This window comes from Lissotriton helveticus, chromosome 2_1 (genome assembly GCF_964261635.1).
Source record: "Lissotriton helveticus chromosome 2_1, aLisHel1.1, whole genome shotgun sequence".
In the NCBI taxonomy this organism is placed as follows: domain Eukaryota; kingdom Metazoa; phylum Chordata; class Amphibia; order Caudata; family Salamandridae; genus Lissotriton; species Lissotriton helveticus.
The window spans coordinates 781,868,244-781,884,905 of record NC_136059.1 but is presented as its reverse complement, the minus strand read 5'-3'; the positions used below and the strand labels follow the sequence as shown (position 1 = coordinate 781,884,905).

The window sequence follows — 16,662 nt, the reverse complement described above, 5'->3', positions numbered from 1 at the left end:
GCGCGGCAGGGACTCACTATCCCAGGAGTCCCTGCTTGACCACGTTACATCCGGTCAGCGCCCCCCTGCGTGCCCCGCCCCCGCCGGCAAAAGGAACAAAAGGAGAGCTTTGGGCAATTACCACCGTGACCCTGTGAGGAGCATTCGGGACGATTTGGGAGCCCGTTCATTTACCTGCTTGGCTGTTTGCTGTCTGCTGCTGTCCGTTCACGGCTCGCCGCTCCCGCTGCGCGGGAGCCGCTTCGTTACGTGGGACCAACTAACCCACCAACGCTGTTGCCCTCGCTTGCTGGCTGGACACACCATCGACGGAGGCTGCAGGGGTAGCGCGGCAGGGACTCACTATCCCAGGAGTCCCTGCTTGACCACGTTACATCCGGTCAGCGCCCCCCTGCGTGCCCCGCCCCCGCCGGCAAAAGGAACAAAAGGAGAGCTTTGGGCAATTACCACCGTGACCCTGTGAGGAGCATTCGGGACGATTTGGGAGCCCGTTCATTTACCTGCTTGGCTGTTTGCTGTCTGCTGCTGTCCGTTCACGGCTCGCCGCTCCCGCTGCGCGGGAGCCGCTTCGTTACGTGGGACCAACTAACCCACCAACGCTGTTGCCCTCGCTTGCTGGCTGGACACACCATCGACGGAGGCTGCAGGGGTAGCGCGGCAGGGACTCACTATCCCAGGAGTCCCTGCTTGACCACGTTACATCCGGTCAGCGCCCCCCTGCGTGCCCCGCCCCTCGCCGCCCTTCCTACAACATCGGGAGAGAGCACGCTCTGCGGGACGCAGGCGGGACGCCAGGCGAAGCCCGGGCAAAGGGCGGGCCGTCTGTGGCCGTCCGGGGCCAGCAGGGGCCGGGACGGGCCACCCCCCTAACGCCTGAGGCGACCCAGAGGTCCGTCGCGCAAAGGTATATAGTACCTAGATTTTATTTTAATACTTGCTAAACATTCGTATATGTCTAAATACTCCCCAATGTCAACGCGCTCAGGTAGAAACGCACGGAGAGGGGGGAATTCTACAATAGGGACCATGGATAACTTTATTACACGTGCAGTTTCTGTTGTGGAGAAGGAGATCATTCTAGCAGAACGCAGACTTTCACGTGAATATTTGGCGCACAAGCGATCCTCCATAGGGTCTCTTGCGCACGCCAAATCTCCTCTGAATGATGCCCAACCTGATCCATCTACTTTTTTTGCCCCAAGCGACCAGTTATTATGTACTGTTTACCCGAGACCGGACAATGACCCTTTTCAAATTATATCTGATCCTGTATCAGTAAACACAATGCCAACTAATATTGCACATGGAAATGCTTTGAATCCTATAGCGTCAGATGTCCCTGCTCTTCCTATAGTAATCGTACATGATACACCGACAGTCCTAAATTTGCAATCACCTACTCAGAAGGTCTGTAGGGCTGCAATAAAACGAAAAAGACAACTCACCCCGCGCAAGGCATACAGACTAAAGACTCTAAAAAGAATTCGTAGAAACTATATGAATGGGGGAACAAATATTAAAGCAGTTGTCAATGATCCTACGATTAATGAGGTGGAACGTACTGAACCTCAGAGCAGCGAGCAATCTAATGTTTTGGTTGACACTGATGTTGCTGATGTCCCGGGAACTAATCATGAAGAACTGCCAGCAACAGATCTGTTGATGGAGCGGATCCAATTGCTTATGATATCCTTATTGCTGCCAATAACTGATAGGTTAAAAGGGTTATCAGACCGTCTGGACAGATTCGAGCAAACATCGTTAGACAACTTTTTTTCTACAAAAACGTTGATTAAACTTCACTCGAAGTCTGGCCAAGATACTGTAAGGGAGGAGAAGAGTACAGTATCACCCAAACCTACGCAACCACCATGCCCATCGAGGACTGGTAGGGCTGCAGCAGATCAATGCAGAACTAATGCTGTACTGGGAGATTTAAGCCGGGAGCTCCCGAAGGTTTTACCACTGGGCAGCGGAAAACAATTGGTTGCTCCCCCAAAGCCTGCACCTCGTAAAATTCATCATATATCAAACATTACTAACCCCCAGATCTTGGAACCCACAAAACAACTTAATGGATTGGGACCTTCAGTTAATGGTAAAAATATCAATGTCCAAACTTCTGTTCCCACTATAGGATCACAGATGCCAAAGAAAGTCCCAAATGCCCATTTGCCACCAGGATGCCAACCATATGTGGTAGTTCTTACCGGGGTTCCCCCACTGAAACCGAACAAAAGGGAGTCGTATGATGAACTAAAAAACAAGACTTTATATTGGCTAAAGGAAAATAGACCTCTCCCTCATTCTGTAAATTGCCAAGTTATTCAAGTTCGTAGAGTCAGTTGGCTGGGTACTAGGTCCAAAGATATAGAAGGGGACTGTATCCTGGTCAACTTTAAAGATCCTTCAGTAGCAGAACTTGTATATAGTCAACATCCACGTAGAGGCAATCAAGTAATTGGAACCTGTGATTTAAGCTACTTTTACCCAATGCAACAGAATCAAGGAAGCAGAGCCCCACAATATTCGGTACCAATCACCAATAGATACTCATTTTTCGATCCCCAAACTCCAGTTGCAAGGAGTTTGGAATCGGATAGTAATTGGTCATGGCTGGGTCATTGACAAGAAGATAAGGTCTATCACCCTAATGGATTGTCCTCCTCAATTTTGAGTGCATATCAGCACGAATCAGGTGATACATTAAATTCATGTTCTATTGTATCGTATCCGGAAATAGAGATAACAGGGCCCTTGCTGGCAGAGAATATGCCTGGAAAACATCTGGTTAACCATCAAGGACTGGTCCCAAATGACGACAGTAAAGCTTCGGGCCGCGATTCATTATCATGGGATAATAAAGCATCCAACGATCAGGTCTGTGGGGAAAACTTTACGGAGTTATGCAACGAGGAGGAAATATTGACCATAAGTAATAGTGTCCCAACTCACCAAATGCCCAGTAATCCCGTCCGAGCTCTAAAAATAATGTCATGGAACATTGCCGGCCTGTCTAGGAATCTCTGTGACAGTAACTGGGGCTCCTTCATGGAGGAACATGACATTATTTTTCTACAGGAAACCTGGGCTATCAATATTGTACATCGACTTGGTTATAAAGCTTTTTATTGTGGGGCAATTGCATCGGTGAGAGGTAGACCCTCAGGGGGACTAATAATTTGGACAAGTATATCTTTAGATGCTATTGTAACACCCCTGAACCTTGCTTCCAATGATTTACTTGGTGTTAAGGTAACTACGAAAGATATGGGTCATGTGTATATGATAAATGTCTACAATAGACCTTCCCCACAAAATAAGGAATCTTTGATTATTGAACAACTTAGCTCTTATCTGTGTAACCTAGAGCCTGATTCCAAAATATTTATAGGTGGGGACCTTAACTGCCAGTTCGAGCCCATAGTAGGACTCGAAAATCTATTGGAAAATGAAGATAAATCATTTGATATTCCAATCTTGGATAATATTAAATCTGTAAAATGTTCAGTTGCCGCTATGCAGATATATGAATTGACTGTGACCCATGGTTTGAGGGCATGCAATGGGCGACTTGATCCGGATAAGCCGGCTAATACCACATTTAGTAAAGGGCTATCCAAATCTTTGATTGATTTCATGTTGATCTCAACCAACTTATGGTACCTATTGCTGGCCTTTAAGGTCGTGAACAGACCAGAGAGTGATCATTTCCCATTAATACTAGAGTTAGTGTCGGATCCCTTTTTGACACATAACAGTATATTGGAAAGTGAGAAGGAGGTGTCTGAGGTTGCTGTTTCCAATAATAGGAAAGCCATTAAATGGGCTCATATTTTAGAAAAAGAGGAGACGCTTCTGGGAATTTACAATGCTTTTATAGATATCATCCCTTTATATGAAAACTTAAGGTTGGGATCCCCTGAGGTTTTGAAAATGCATTATCATCTAGTTGAATCTCTAACTCCCCTTCTGAGTAAAAGTTGTAAAGGTAAAAAAGATACCACAAAGAGGCGATTGGAACTAGAGACACCATGGTTTAATAAACAGTGTCATCTAGCTAAAACTAAGTTAATCATTGCCGTGAAATCCAAAGACCAGTTGAGGGTAAGAGAATGCAGACAGGAATATAAAAATCTTCTGCAAAATGCAAAAAGAGAATGGGATGATTCAATCTGGGAGGATCTCCTGAGTGCTGCTAGGAGTCACGATCAATGTACCTTCTGGAACCTGATAGCTAAGAACAACAAAACAGGCAGCTCCAATAGGGATTTTTATCTGGATGAAAATGTGTGGTTTGATCACTTTGTTGGTTTGTATGATGAGGTAGGGTCACCCTCTGAGTACAATAACTCCGTTTCCTTATTACAGGATATAGACATAGTGAAGTTTAGTACCAAAGAAACTTTGTGTGCAATACAGGCAATAAAGGCAGGCAAGGCCCCAGGCCCTGACAAATTACCTGGTGATTTATTCTCTCATAACGTTGAAGTATGGTGCCCCTATATAAATTTTTTATGTAATTCTATTTTAATGGGAACCCCGATCCCTGAATCGTGGAAGGGTGCAGAAATTGTGACAATCTACAAAAAAGGGGATCGTTACAATCCGGGTAACTACAGACCAATTAGTTTAATTGATATTTTACAAAAAATATTTGCCAGACATATTTTAAATCGGCTTTTAAACTGGATTGAGGAAACCGAAATTCTTTCTAAATTCCAAGCTGGATTCAGAATAAAGACAAGCACGGTAGATCAGGTGTTTAGGTTTATGTGTATATGCTGGAAATACATTAAGATAAAAAAGTGTAGTATCTATGTTGCATTTGTAGATCTACGCTCAGCGTTTGATCTTGTTCCCCGTAATTTATTATGGGATTGTTTAAAGAAAATGGGTGTCCCGGATGAATTATTGGTTAATCTTATAAGACTCCATACGGGTAATTTTGCTAAAGTTAGGTGGGGAAGGAATGGTGAACTTACTCGAGCCATCCCAGTCAAAAGGGGGGTAAGGCAAGGGTGCGTATTGGCCCCAACCCTTTTTTCCCTATTTGTAAACGATATTCCCCACTACTTAGCCCAATGCAACCATGATTCTCCCAAACTGTGCAATGAGGCAGTCACAGCATTGCTATTTGCGGATGACACCATCCTAATATCCCAAACGCCAAAAGGTTTGCAAAACCTAATAAATAAATTCAACAGTTACTGTGAGTTAAAAGGGTTAGAAATTAACTCATCTAAGACTAAATACATGGCTATTAATCCCTCTAAAACATTCAAGAAGAATTTAGTCTTAAACAGTACCAAACTTGACTATGTGGATTCATTTGATTATCTGGGCATTAGGCTGGATAGCAGACTGTCTTGGATAAACCAACTGTCAAAAAGTAGGTTAATATTGAAGCAGAATTCCCTCCCTATTTTAAAAATACATGGTGGGAGTACATCAAAAGCCATAACCCCGGCTATTGAAGTATTCAAAGCCAAAGCACAATCTGCCACCTTATATGGTGCCGAGATCTGGGGACCCTACACAAAAAAATCATTTGACATAGAGGAAAATATATTCGTCAGACGTCTATTAAGAATCCCAGTAAGAACACCACTAGTTCCAGTCTATCTGGACATTAATTTAAAACGCACAGGTTATTTGTGCTGGCTAAGACCATTGCTTTATTGGGTGAGATTATGGTCTACACCGGAACTGGCTGATTATAGAGCAGGTTTAGTGGAAGTAAGGGAGTTGGATACCTTTAACTCATTCAAGTGGTTGAGACATGTTTCCTATTGGCTGATAAAAATTGGCTTATCACATTTCTGGGAATCACCAGCATTGTCAATCACTTCGCCAAATATCTGTAAGGAACAAGTGAAATCTGCTTATTGGTATTATGTGAATGTTAATGTATACGGTCAAGCCACTGGTATTTTAACCCAAAAGTTCTTGCAATTTAAGGACCAACCCTTGTCTGAATATTTTATGGATGAAATTGAGCCACCTCTGGCCAAATCTGTTTATTTGCAATTTAGATACGGGGTCTTGCAAATTAATGCTAATACGTATCGGTGGGGTGGGCTACGTAAAGACCGAAATTGCAAATTGTGTGACTTAAAATGTAAAGAAGACGAGGCTCATATTCTCTTTTTTTGCCCGTTATATGTATCACTACGTAAGAAATGGATTATACCTCTTTGTAGAGATATGGGCACAAGGTCATTCAAAGAGGCAGAGCGTATACTTAGAACTTCTACTATGAAACTATTAATATTTGGTTTAAGTAGGTATCTCCATGGTGTATGCATAATTAGAAAGAAACTTGGAATGTTATTATAAGATTGTTTTATCTGGCATTTTTAATTATTTATAATGTTTTAATCGTTTTTAACTTATGGTCTTTTAAGATATCCGGATTGAAGATTGTCTATAAATGTATGGAATCACGTTATGAATTTTTGAAAAGAATGGCACTGGACCTGCACTTTATGTATACTTGTACCTATTGAATATGCACATTAGTATGGTTGATAATGTATTACTAATTTTAATCAAAACATTCTTTTTTCCTTTTTTTGATGACTAAATTGTATGTATTATATGTGTGTGTCGGCTTTATGACAAAGTGTCGAATAAAAGCTTTACAACCAAAAAATTGGAACCAAGCTTCCCTGGTCTTTGTTGTGATGTGTTAGTTGAATGAGAGGTGAATGTTGTATCCCAGAAATTTCAGATGGACTGTCAGCTGGAGGAGAGGCCTGGTAGGCTTTAACTGGAGAGTCAGGCATGAACCTGAAGTTGCTTAGTGCTGTTGTCAAGAAGGTGGAAATCAGTCTTTGTGGGGTTTAGCTTCAGGAAGTTGGACGAACTCCAAGATTGGATGTGTTTTAGGTAGAATTTGAGTCTCTGTATGATATCGAGCAAGGATATTTTAGATACAATTGGATATTATCTGCACAATGATGGCTCTTAATACTGCTGCCTGCATGAATGGATTTGAGGGTTTCCACGTAGAAGTTAAAGATGATGGGAAAGAGCATGGAATGCCTCGTACTCTACATGAACGGGAAGTGCCAATGATCTTGTGGAACCTCTTTCCATGATCTGGCACTGATTGGTAAGGTAGGATGTGTACCCTTTCATGATGGTTCCCAAAAATCTTATGTATGTTTTCAGGGTGTTGATCTGAGCTGGATGGTCAGCTGAGCCAATTTCTGCAGAGATAAAGCGGTACCAAGAAGCAGGGGTTGTTCTCGTTATTGTTGAGTAGGAGGGCACTGTCAACTGCTTGGCGTGTGGTTGTCTCAGTGCTGCAGTGTAGTTTGAAGCTCAATATTATTCTTGCTAATGTGTTCCTGTAGTTGAGTGGCAACTGCGTTATCAATGCTTTTCCCTATGAATGGAAAGGTGGGTAATAGGGTGGAAAAGGTGAGCCACTGCGTTCAGGAATGGTTTCTTTAGCAGGGGAGGGATCTGACCTATCTTAACGGTGCTTTCAAATGCTCCCTAACGTTCAGAAGTGTTTATAGTGTGGAGAAGGAATGTGGGCCTCTTCTTGGAGTAATATGATGATGGAAGAAGGAAGAGTTCTATCTTCATAAGAGGTCACCTTAAGAGTGTTCATGATATTGAGACTAAATTGAAGAAGGTTCATTTGGTTGTGAGGCAATGGGGTATGGATAAAAGTGAGGGGTACATGGAAGTAGTAATGATGCTGGATCTGAATTTAATGGCATATCAGTTGTCAACTGAAGAGGTTCTGTAGCAGATGGACCTCTAGGTCATTAGTTACTATCTGTAGAGCCAACGGAGGCTCCACCGATGGTAACCCAGTGGTTTCCCTCACTTTAAATAAATTAGGAGAATGATGTATTTGGCGGGATGGGAGGATCGCTGGTTTATTGTCTTCCTCCTGGCTAAGCAAACCCTATATGATGCCCTTAGTTTCTTTGAACATATATGAAACTCAAACAAAAAATAATTTTGTATGATCCTACATATTTAAAGACAATTAATGTAGTCGCATTAAAGTATTCAAAATCAGAGAAGCATGATGGAAACGGTGGACAAACTTGGAATTTCAACTTGGACATGTCTTAAACAAAACACCATTTGAATATTTTAAAACAAAATATTTTAAATTTTTATTTTACACCAGAGTAATCATCAGTAAATTCCTTTCAACATGCACTGATTGAAGATAATAACAAAATAAATATGCATATACATAGACCGGAAAAGATGTCAATTAAAAGGTGAGTTCCATCCCAGCCAATTAATACATCGCAAACACATGCTTATTCGACAATTCAAAATTGATCAATTATGTTATACTTATATCAGTAATAAAGTGAAATGAGGATGGCTATTGCACAGAAGATGTATAGCTGATTATGTCAGAATTCATCAGTGATGATAACATGCGTTTATCAGTAATATAAAAAAACAGATATACAGATGGTTATCACACAGATGATATATAATGCACCAGTTATAAAGACTATTCATTGCTGGCTAAGCCCTCCCCACCCATGACCATTGATTCAGAAGTGCCTAGATTTTCTTTCCTCTCTTTTTGGCCTTTTTACACTTCCGAAGACATAGGCTACTCTCTAGATGGAATAATGAGAGCAATCTGGCCAACCACTGATGAAATGTAGGCGGGTCAGGGTTGAGCCAAGCTACAGCCATACAGACTCCAGAAACCACCATTGGGATAAACACCAATAATTGCCCATCTCTCCCACCTGCATTATCATGTACTCCCAAGAGCATTAATTGAGGAGATAATATCACTAGCGTGTGTAAGATAGCCCACAGAAATCGAGAGATCTCAAGTTTCAGGGAGTCTTGGGCAGGATAGCTAAAAAACATATGAACAATGTCTGCTTCCACACTCTCACAATGTGGGCAGGATTAGCAATTTCCCTCCCCCAGCTCACTATCCTAACCGAAGTGTAGAATAAATTAAAGATTCTTTTGAAATACTATGCCTGCAGCCTCATAGAAAGTAATAGTGTATGGGAAAGTTCTAATGACTCATAGAAGCAGCACTCGGTGGCCCCAACCCTTCTCAACCAGTTGCCTCCTCCTTCTCTATATAGTCAGACATGAAGGCCCCCAGATACTCATAGCTCTGACTTATCCTACATCCTGCATTTTTGTGGAGTATTTAAAGTAATGCGTCTTTTTATATATCCAATTGCTCTGCTGCTCTTCCTAGATATAGAATCTCTAGACTTTAGATATTTGAAAAAGTCTCGCTTATTGAGAACAATCTCAAGTTGCAGCTCCCCAAATGACAGTATTTGGTTTTTCTCAAAAAGGTCACCACATTTCATTATCCCTTTTGCTTCCAATCTTATACAATATGTATCATGGAAAATCGCTGGTAATGACTGGGACCGCCACAAGGAGGTATAAGAGTTGGATTTACCAAGATGGATGTTCTTCCTGGCTACTGCCCATATTTTAAAGCCCGCTAATAAGGTCTTAAATTATAATTTTATGTAGTAACTGGGTTCTGTCATTTTCAGAAAAAGAGCATTAGCATCATCACCTACCAACAATTCATAAATGCTGGTTGCCATCTCCACCACAAAGGAATCATACGTTTGCCCCATGAGTAGAGAATTAATGTACTGTAAATTGTCAGCCCTCAGATTTAGAATAGCCCAGCTGCCTCTGCCTTTGGGCAGCATCATGAACTTTACGGCCCTACTGGCTTTATCCTTGGACCAAATGAAACTAGAAGATAACTCTTCCATTTTCTTTTTAAACCAGTGTTTTTCGAACTCCAAGAGTATAGACCTGAAAAGATGAAACACTTTGGGCAAGAATATAATTATAAATATAATACAGCGGCCTATTTTTGAAAGGCGTAGATTATGCATTCTTCTAAGGTGCTGTTTAGTTTTATATAATACCGGAGCAAGGTTTAATTATACTACCTGATCTAAATTGGGGGAAACATTAACTCCTAAATACACTGCCTGGTCCACAACTGGAAAAAAATTAATGCAGAAGTATATAATAATTGAAATAATCAATGGTCTATGTAAGCTACTGATGTTCCCAGTCCTTATCTATAGTCTGTGTTAAATAATGTACAGTTTTTCACACAAAGACATTGGGCCCACTTCACAAAGCCATTTATAACATAAATCTGGTTTATGGCAGATAATGGCTCCTTTTGTGCCTGTTAGGTATCCAAAAGAAAAATCCTAGCACGTATTAATGCATTTAATACTACATAATAGTACGCCAAGACCACATACAATTCCATAGTAGTAAACCACTTGCATGGGGTGTGGAGTGTGCATATCAAGTCATGGTTTGCCTTGTGGGTTTATGAACACCTACAATCCCATGAGCTAGTGGGCACACACATGTCTTGGAGATGCTCCCTAGTAAATGACAGTATTTAGATGGTGGGAAGGTGAATGTATCACTCTAAATGTCACGAGGGTGCATGAAAAGGGGTTCTGCTTGGGTAAACATGTTTTTCTCATGGAAAAAAGGCAAACTAAAAGAAAACGTGCTTGGCGGGGATGCCTTTCCACAATGTGTTTTCCAATACTAACAACACTCAGATAATATTAAGAGTCAATAGGTTTGTTGGAGACATCTATTATTGGAGTATTAGACATTTATCTGCTATCTATCATGGAATGAACTCTAACTTTCTTAAACTCAGTGCCTTCATAATGAGCGTCTTCCTGTATGGAATGATTGCACTGGTCATCAAAGCGGTTTCCCTCCTGTCTGGGGGAAGTGTCATTTCTAGTTAAGAAGAAAGTCTAGGTATTTTGTTGAATAAGGAATTAATTTCAAGCCTGAGATTAACTCAGTAATCCTTCCTGCCACCATGAGATGAGTTTGAAAAAAATCCTCTCTGTTAGCCCTTTGCACATTATGGCAATGGTGGTAGATACATCTATCATCTCTTGATTAGACTATGCCTATGCCTATGAATGTTACCTGGGTCTCCAGCTGCTGCTATTGGCAGGCTGTGAGGAGTGAAAAAAATATCAGTCTGGTTGGTCTTCTGTTTTAGGAAATTACCAAGGTCTCCTAGGCCCTTCGTAGCTTATGCCGGTTACTAATCCCCAGTCATCTTCACGTTAAGAAACTATGGCCCTGATGTAGGTGGCTCATAACCGGTCGGTAAACCCGAAATTCAGTAAATTTCAGGCTTACCGACCGGTATTGAGCCATTTCCAATGTAGGGGATGATTCGGTAAATACAGAATCGGTATTTACCGATTCTGTATTTACCGAATCGGGTATGTAGGAAGCACATTTAAGAGTGGTTATGTGCTTTAAGGATTCGTTATTTACCACCAACTACAAGTTGGTGGTAAATATCAAAAACCTTTGAAAATGCAATTTTGTGCTTTTTTAACAGTGCCAGGTGGCAGACATACATGCCCTTAGGGAATGTATGTGTACCACATGTGCACACATGCACGATTCAGGGGTGCAACAGGGTGTCAATGTGACACCCTGCCACCCTTGAATGTATTCCCCCTATGACCGATTCGATATTTACCGAATCGGTAATAGTGAATGGCTTCCCATTCATTCCTATGGGCCTCCAGGCCCATAGGAATGAATGGGAATTACCGAATCGGTAAATACCCATTCGGTAATAACGAATATTACTGAATCTGTAATATTTACCGAATTTTTAGCTACATACCATTTACCAATTCTGAAATACCGAATCGGTAAAATTCGGTATTTTAGAATCATTAAATAGCTATTACCTACATAAGGCCCTATATTTTGTTCATAGAGCTTTCTATGGGACTGCTTCCAGGAACTACTCCTAAGACACAACACCAGTTGCCCTCTATGTTCAGAGTCCCACATTTAATAATTATGTCATAGTTCAAAAAATCGTGGCCCTCTCTGTTGCCATACCCTCTATTTGGAATACTATATATCTTCATCTTGATAACAAATATGTTATGTTAAAGCAAATTATTAAGTCCATGGCTTCTCCAGCAGTGCTCCCCAGCACTGAAAAGACAACTTGAATACTCATGAGTGGCAAAAACACAAGAAAACTTTTAAAAAGCCAGGTGTTAAGTTGTTTGTGAATGATGTCTTCAAAAGGGCATAGACCCAAATAAAGAATAAGAAAGCTATACCATAGTTTAGGGGCTAGGAGGAACCTAGAAGAGCGGCCACCCTGTCTAGCATGATTGATTCAGAGTATTGATGCCAGTCTCAGATTGGATGAGAGTAGGGTTCTAAATGGATAATATGACTGGATAGGGTTCCTTAGATAGCAGGGACTGACCTTAGTCATTGTCCTATATGTATAGGAAAGGGCTTTGAAATGTGTGCTCTTCTCTAATGATAGTCAATGCAGATCTTGCAGCTAGGAAGAGACTGAGCTATTTTTGGTGATGCAGCTGATGCCTTCCAGCCACATACTGAATTCTTTGGTGCCTGTTCAGAAAGGACTTTGAGGTGTCCAATTACAGCACATAACTGCAGTGTAGGCGAGATGTTATTAAGGCCTTAACAATGGTCTTTTGGGTGCGTAACAGAAGAGCCCTAAAGATTTTCTGCAACCATCTGAGAAGACCAAACAGACATGGCAGACATCTGCTGATCGAAGGTTAAGTTTCTATTCAGCAAAATTGTAAGTTTTTAACACATATTTGGGGACAGGGAGCAGTCTCAGATTGTTAAGCCACCATTGAGGGCCCCACACATTTGGCTGGTTGCCCAGCAACAATCTTGCACCGATTCAATTTCAGGCAGTTTGAGCCCACCCACTCTGCCACTTCAGGATTTCAATTACTGGGAGTTGTTGTCTGAATTGGGGTTGGGGAAGAGGACAATCTGGGTATCATCCACATAGGAAACTAACGTGAGACCTAATGTTTCAACAATGTCTGCTAGAATGTCATAAATTCTTTCGGAAAGCATTCAAGTTTCAATTCTGCTGAGGTTGTCTGGAATGTATAGCCTCAGTTAAGCATCATAAAGACTTCAAACCTAAGTCTAGCGCTTTACAAATTCTTTATTCATTCATTCAGTTCCAGTCAACGAGTCATACAGTAATACATTTCACATCCCAAAAAACATTCTGTCCAATTGTTCAGCTAACCCAGGTGAGATGAATCAGGATATACCCTCCCCCCTCTCTCTCTAACAGTCTCTCTATTGCTGTCACTCATACCTCCCATAAACACAATCAGCAAATCTACAATGATTATCTTCTGCAGTCCCATACCAGATCAAAACGTTTTCTCTCCTGCACAACTGAACACTTCTGCACATGTGCTATTTATCTCCGACCTGACTTTGTCAAAGCCAAATGGGCTGGGGTATATCAGTCATCAATTGCACCTATGAAGACCAGACTCCATTTTGAAAGTCTTTCATTTGCTAGCAAATTTGACCACATCTCCCTCACCCTCAATGAAATATGCTGGCTTCCCAAATAAGCAAGCATTCAATTCACTGTAGATTGCCTCGCTTACAATAAAATTCAGTAAAGTGAAATGCAAATTATTTAGTTTAGCAGTTAAATGTGCAATGATGAATGAAACATTCAAAGCTAAAATGACACGCATTTAAAATGTGCATATTGCAATAGGCAGTCATACTTATTTGTATAATGCTATAGAAATGCTAAGAAGCAAGTTTCCTTTAACTAGAAGCAAACCTAATTTTGCTGAAAAGTTTAGAAGCTTGACCTTAATGTGGCATGCTTAGAAATGTTTTGGCTTTAATTAATGTATTATTTTACAAACCAACATATTAGTTGTAATGATTAACTTCCGATTCTCACCATATTTCACATAATGCTTGAGTAGAACAGTTGCATATTTAAAACAGTTTTTTTTGTTCATGTCAAATGAAATACATTACGTAGCGCTGATTTTGCAAGTTGAAGTTTCTCTTCTTTAGAAGTGTTTATTGTGTACGCAGTGAAACATCTAATATTTAGAAGGCCAACCTGCGTTCGCTGCCTATGAGAACTGAGGCTTATGTTTCAGGAACTTAAATTAATAAGAATGTCTGCAGCTGACTTGCGATAAAGGTTTGCAAGTCGCATGTATTTTGATTTTCATGTGACAGAAAGAGTTGAACCTGCTCACGGACGACTACTGCCATTCGATTGGTCCAGAGAAGAAGAAGCCTTCAACATTGTCTGCAACATGTATTCATGTCTTTTATATTAGTGTGTGTACCTGGTAAGATTCATGCCTTTTTCTCCACTCATTACCTACCTTCTTGTCCTTGACTGACGGTTGTGGCTACTGCTACTTCTGTTCATCATTACTTTATTTTGATGCTTTATTTTTACAGATTGCTACTGCAACTGTATGACCATTTGCTTGTGTTACTGAGACCCTGCTGAGATTCATGAACTACTAATTTGGCTTTGAGCTTTATGCTCCTTTGATCTTACTCTTTTCCTTTGAACTAGAAATCTTCTTGAGTTCTACTAACTTTGAAATTCTGGTCCTTTTCTTAGAATAGGATTGTATTCCATTATGGAACGCGCTTGATGCATTATTTGATTTGTTCTTACCAAACCTTTTTATGCCATTTCTGTAAACGTACAGAAGATTATTGACTAATTTGAATAAAAAGAATAAAAAGACTCTTATTGATCTCGTAATGAGAATAACGCTTTCAAAACTTATCAAAACTCTCATCATTGACTGAACTTGGAATTCCATTTGAAATTTAGCTTGAAATACTGAAATAGTTCTTTGAATCAAAATACGGTGGCAAAGATCCATCAACTAAGGTCAGAAGAAACCACTGAGGGAATGGGACTTGATCCTGTAAGTGATTGCAATTAAAAGGTTGATTCATATTATTTAATGTTGGCATCAGTCTGCGCTATCAATTACAAAGTCACCCAACTAAATCAGCTGCCACTATTTGGTGAATCCTCTCAACATCTCGGTGGCTGAAGAGGTCTCGGCTGAAAAATCTCTACACAGAGTAAAGCATGTAAGTTATTGACCTCCCAAGTGCTAAACCAAATGTTTCAGGTGCCTTAATATCTTTCTAGAATTCACTACCAGTGGAACGGTGAACTATACCCACAGTGCTCCCATTTAGGAACCATCTAAATACTCATCACTTTCATGTATATACCTCAACAACCACGCAGCCCAATGAACCAAAGTCTTCTACATAAAGTTACTGCTCTGTTTTGGCATACTAGTACTGCTGTTTTCCATGTTCTTTGCTCTTTTTGCAGTTTCCCATAAATTGTGCTAAATACCCCCCTCGTGCAGGAACACTTTATAACACAGTTAAACAAACAAACAAATAAATAAATGCATAGATTAGGTACCTTGCTCCACTAGCAAGACTAATGTAAACCCACCCTTGCCTACTCTCATAGGCCACTTTTGTTTGCAGTAACCTTCCGGCATCTCTACATACAGGTAGTGTCCAAGTATCAACAGAAAGGCCAGTGCTGTGCCCTTGTAAGATATTTAAAGGGTCCAATTAACACATGCGAGACATTAAAACACCAAGGTCCTGATTTACATAGGTTTGCTAAAGAATGTGTACTTGATTCATTTCATGCTTTGCCTGCGCATTTGAATAAGTGATAACATTTCACTAATTAAGAAACATTGACATTAGCATCTGTTCGAACATGCACAATTTTGGCACAAAGATAACAGGTTTATAGCTTCGTTTTTTAGCTCTAGTTATGTTTTCCCTCCTTATGTATTGCATAGGTGTGCACATGGGTGGGAATTTATTACATAGGTGTGCGGCTGGGTGGGAAATTAAAATTTGTACTTTTATTTCAGTTTTATTCTTTTCTCCAAAAAGCTGGACTCCCTGACCCACCAAAAAGTAAACTCGAATTTTCAGGCTGAACTAAAAGTAAATGTTTCATTTACCTATTCAATTTAGATTTCTCGAGTCAGTAGCTAAAATATTTCTCTGTGCATGTTTCCCTTCTTACTTCTAATCTGCGAATTTCAAATTGATTACTGGTCGTTATCCAGCCTACCCCAGGTCAATTCATGTATAAAAAAACAGTACTCTTAAAACTGTTCTACAAGCTTTTTAAAAGTTTTTTAAATGCCTCTAAAATATACTGCTTGCACACTGAAAACATGTACATTGTATTTCCCTGACCACTACACCAGCACTTCTGCTTCTACTAGTTACACCTAGTCGAACTCTCCTCACTTCACAGTTACTCACACCAGCCTCATTAGTTATTGACTCAAAGGTAAATTATTTTTTTTTGCTTTTAATCAGGTGTACCTTTGGCATTTCAGCGTTGTGGACTGCATGTTGCTCAAACATGCATAAGATATAATTAGCACTTGCAAACTATTTACTGAATGGAATTGGCTCTTCAATAACTTTTGCTGTTGGAGTCATCAGTTCAACACCTTTCACTCAATGTCTCCTGCGATAAGCAACACAAGATAGATGAAGTGATCAATAATGTATGGATTTCATAATACCACCACAGAATAAAACTTCTTTTACTCTTTCTGTTTTTTAATTGATTTTCATATATAATAAATATAAATCCTTACATTGAATGCATTTCTGTAGAAAAGAAGCATTGAAAAATAATTTAGTCCAACAGCAAAAGTAATGACCATCCCCAGGAATAAGTCACGGTTGCTAACAGAAGCA

General features: G+C 40.3%; 1 protein-coding gene across 1 annotated transcript in view; it reads right to left on the bottom strand.

Annotated features, from left to right (window-relative positions):
* The window catches only part of CAMK4 (calcium/calmodulin dependent protein kinase IV), a 1,079,259-nt gene that overhangs the window by 308,882 nt on the left and 753,715 nt on the right, over positions 1–16,662 (bottom strand). The window lies entirely within an intron of this gene.